Source organism: Solanum stenotomum, unplaced genomic scaffold, assembly GCF_019186545.1.
Source record: "Solanum stenotomum isolate F172 unplaced genomic scaffold, ASM1918654v1 scaffold11373, whole genome shotgun sequence".
Taxonomy (NCBI): Eukaryota; Viridiplantae; Streptophyta; class Magnoliopsida; order Solanales; family Solanaceae; genus Solanum; species Solanum stenotomum.
In genome coordinates this window covers 387255-392201 of record NW_026021534.1, presented here as the reverse complement: position 1 = coordinate 392201, position 4947 = coordinate 387255, and the positions used below count along the sequence as shown (strand labels likewise).

At 34.0% G+C, this 4947-nt stretch overlaps 1 pseudogene; it reads right to left on the bottom strand.

Moving 5' to 3' along the window:
• Positions 1 to 726: 726 nt before the first annotated feature.
• Positions 727 to 4947, bottom strand: part of LOC125849899 (PHD finger protein EHD3-like) — a 31487-nt pseudogene continuing 27266 nt past the window's right edge.

Genomic DNA, 4947 nt, shown 5'->3' with positions numbered 1-4947 from the left:
ACAAATAATTTTCACTTATTGATAAGATTCAATTCGTTAGCTTCTAAAAATACTGTTTTTAAAAAAATGAAGTCAAGCACGAGGTTATTTGTGCATAATATTGTTTCTCATATTATTTTGTCATAGGATACAAATTTATGATGCATTTCTTTTACATGTGAAGTTAACTTTCTTTTTGCACAAGTATATGATTGATTTGGAATCAAAATATAGAGTTGAAAAACGATCCTCCACACATGTATATTACATTGTATAGACAGAATTTATCAATAACCACTTAAAGATGGTTCAACTTTTCACTTAGTTTTTTTATGTGCTTATTTGAGGGGAAAATTACACAAATTATTAAGTTAGCAAAACGTGTCAAAATGATATAATTCAGCCTCATTTTTAGGTGTTTAAATAATATAATTCTTAACTAAAATAGCTAAATAAAAAAATGCGTCAACGATAAGTATCTATCTATGAGTTCTTTACTATACATGTATATCACATAACTATTTTCATGGATATACATGACACAACTATATGTCAACTACATTTTATAAATAAATATATACCTTATATGTTACCATTTTTCTACCGTTCCTCCCCTCTGTTGTACACACGTTGCAACAGGGCGAATCCTCAATTCCTTCACAGAGTTTAAGTTCACCATCCACTAAACCATTCGTGCTATCCTCCAATTCCAGAACCATATCTTCAGATGTAAGGTCTTCAACCTCATTACATCTCCTCGCATGAATCACAAGCTAAACAATCCCCACCATCCGCTTTCTCCCCACAACATTGGCAAGCACATCTTTTATTTACACCATAGGTCTCTGCTTGTTCCATTTTAGCAACTAACTGTCAACATCAAAAAGAAAAGAAAACATAGTAAACTTGAATTTTAATACTTAAATATATCTGCAGTTTCAAGTTGTAGAAAGAAATAAAATACAATGCCAAGGCAATCCCTCAGATTTTTTACTTTGTGGGTTTCATAGAGTAGATATCAAGTTGCAACACTGAGTCCAGCCAAAAGCAAGAATTTTTTGACTTTATACTTTCATATTTAAACTAAGAGATAATTCCAATGATGTGGTCCTCAAGGTTTGAAAGCAAAATAAGTATACGACAAGCTTTTTATTTAAAATGGTGGTGTTCAAGCCAGTTGCACACACCTCGACTATTCCATTAGGTACTACCTTAAGCTAGCACAGGTACACTCAGCACCGATGCTTAAACGCATGAAAAGAAATCACCTAACGTAATTTTGGTGCTGCTGGAATTTGAACTTTCTAGGAGCTTGGTAACATTATTTGCCTGAGTGGTTCCCCAAGAAATCTGGAATAACTGCAAGTACTTGGTTGGTGACATGCACTTGCCAGTTGCCACAACCAAATTTCCAGAGAACAACCAAAATGACCAATAGTCTACCACTAAAACAGAAACACAAAAGCATGACGGAAAAGAAGACTTGCCTCCACTTTTGCATCTTCAGCGTTTACATGCACTGAACCACTCAACTAAAGCGGTAACAGGTTAAAATCATAGTAAATTTTACCAGCATTTGTGTGCAAAAGACGGAAGCAGCTCAATGAACCAAGTGTTAGTAAGAAACCACATACCTGAGCTCGGAAACAACCCTTTGATATTTCTGAAAGACTGTAACAAACTCAATTTTCAACACAAACACTGATATATATATTGTTATTACGGAATACAAGTTACAACGTATAATACCCACAACAAAGTAACAACACACTAATTATAGATAGATAACATAGAAGAGGGTAACTAGAAGGGGATGAGATTCTAGACCATAGAAAGGAGATGAGAGGATCAGAAAGCCAAAGCTTCACATAATTTGCATAAACCTATTTTGTTCTCCCAAGTCTCTATTTATCAACCCGGATCCCACACATAGCCTTTTAATTCGGCTTTGGGCTGCTTTGTCAATACTGGTCTAGGCCCATTCATAACAAAGACTCCTTGAAACAGAAATCATTTCACTACCAACTTCATTAAGCTTAGTCCACATCTGCAAATAATTCAGGATGAAGATACATGAATTAGAACTATCTCCGGCACACAAAATAGGACAATCCATGCAAATTCAAGTCCCACGTTAGTCGTTCAAACCATCCATTGTGTAATTATATTACAACTATTAAAAAATGCTTCATCATCAATGTGTTGCTTCAGATAAAGGTAGAACCATAGACAATGGAACAATCTTCCTACACGTATCATTCAAAGAATGAGAGTTATTTACATGTGTACAAGCAAGTCTAAGGAAACAAAATCAGAAGCAAATTTATCTAAGGAAACAAAATCAGAAGCAAATCTATCTACGGAAACAAAATCAGAAAATCCCTCAATATATTCTATTCATGATTATGCCCAGTTTTGTAAACAACGGGACATGGTCCCATGAACTAGCTCAAAAGCTGACTCAACTCGTTTATTAACCCTTTAACCTAATGAGATGCGATGGTGTTTTGCAAATTGACATGACTTACAATCCAATGAAGAAATATTTTGAAACAGAGAACAAAGTTTCTTCAACATAGGTAAAGAAGGATGACTCAATCGACAATGTGCTTCAAATGGAGACACAACACTAGAGCAGGCAACGGATCGAGATTCACACTCACCAAGGATGTAGAGATCATCGGATACATGTCCTTTTTCAATGACCTGATTCGTTGTAAGATCACAAAACAGACAATGACCGGGAAAGAAAGAGATATAGCACTTAAGGTTTCTTGTAAGGCAAATTTTGGTAGATCTAATCTATGTTACGCGGACTCTTCATATTTGCAGGCAAACCCGTCTCGACGCGACACTGTGCGGGTGCGTGGTGCATGTCAAATTCGGTCAATCCGATCCGGACACTTTGACCGAAGCCGAGAAAAGATTTGGGGAAGAAAAAATCAGTTTCCGGCGACGTAAAGAGGACAAAGCTTGAAAAAGTACAGAGAATAGAAGAAAGAAGAGAAAATCAGCTTCCGGCTCCGGCGACGCGACGTAAAGAAGACAAAGTTGAAAAAGTAAAGGGAAGAGAAGAAAGAAAAGTTTTTTCTTCAAAAAGTAAAGGAAATAGAGAATCTTTTTTTTTTTTAATCTTTCTTGAAAATATATGTACACAATACATATACCCTTAAAAAAAGGAAAGATCAAAAAGTCTTCAAGTAAAGTAGTGTCAGAAAAAAAAACATCCCATCAACCATCAACTATAAAGTTTTTTCAGTTGGAAATAGAGAAAATGGCCAAATGACCCCCCAATCTATAACCTGATTTCCAGTTACACACTTATACTTTACGGGGGTCCTATTACCCCCCTGAGCTATTTTAAAGTGGAATTATTTCCTCCCTGAAATGGCATTACCAGGCATCTGTCTTGTGGTGAAATACATGCACTTGACTCATGTATTTCATCATTTAATGAATTATTTTTTTTTAAAAAAGTCTCCTCCTTCCTCTTTCTTTCTTCCCCAATCATTTCTTCAACCCTAACTATACTAAACACCATTTTTTACCTCAGTAAAATTATATATCTCTAACATTTTATAAACACGAAAATTCAACTCACCTTTTCATCTACTCTGAATCTCTAAAGTCTAGAAGATAGCGATCCTAATTAATCAAATCTTTCATCCAACTAATTCAACAATTTTCCACATTTTTTTCCATTTCGTTCGATTTTCTTCCTTGACAATTTCAGATACACATTAAATGGGTCATGAACATTCGAGATCAAATTCATCCCTTGAAGATTCCGCCGACAATTCAAAATAATCGCTGATGAGAAGACCAATTTGTAACACCAATTTGAGAAACCTCTCTCTCTTCCCCATTCTTTATTATTTCTCCCTCTAAAATTTTCATGATTAATTTATAATTTGAGTTTTTGATTTTGATTCTTCATGGATTTTAGGAGAACATGTAGGATCCTTCTTTCAAAATGTAGAAGAAATTGTTTTGTTTTAGTTTCTTTTATTAAGTTTGAAAATATTTTTTAAATATACAATTACTTCACTTTGATTTTGTTACCCTTGAATCCATCACTTTAAAATAAAATTAATTAATGGGTATGTTTTTTTAAAAAAATAAATTTAATTTGTTAGATATGTTCTAAATAAGTTTATTGAAAAATTATTTATTCATTAAATGCATTGTTGTTGATAATTTTTATTTCAAACATCCATTGATAAAGCTTCAACAATGATAATGATGAAAAATGTTATATAGATAAATATGAAGAAAGAGAAAGAAAATTAGAAAAAAACGAAAATTAAAAAAAATAAATAGGCAACTCACTCTCTCAAAGAGAGTGAAATACACTCTCCATGCCAACTAAACACTTAAGGGTTATTTATTCCATTTTAAAGTAATTCAGGGGGGTAATAGAACTCCCGTGGAGAATAAGTGTGTAGTTAAAAATCTGATAATAGGTTGGGAGGTCATTTGACCATTTTCGACACTGGTGCGGGTGCGGGGTGCGTGTCGGATTCGGTCAATCCGATCCGGACACTTTGACCGAAGCCGAAAAAAGATTTGGGGAAGAAAAAATCAGTTTTCGGCGACGTAAAGAGGACAAAGCTTGAAAAAGTACAGAGAATAGAAGAAAGAAGAGAAAATCAGTTTCCGGCTCCGGCGACGCGACGTAAAGAAGACAAAGTTGAAAAAGTAAAGAGAAGAGAAGAAAGAAGAGTTTTTTCTTCAAAAAGTAAAGGAAATAGAGAATCTTTTTTTTTAATCTTTCTTGAAAATATATGTACACAATACATATACCCTTGAAAAAAGGAAAGATCAAAAAGTCTTCAAGTAAAGTAGTGTCAGAAAAAGAAACATCCCATCAGCCATCAACTATAAAGTTTTTTCAGTTGGAAATATATATATATATATATATATATATATAGAGAGAGAGAGAGAGAGAGAGAGAGAGAGAGAGAGAGA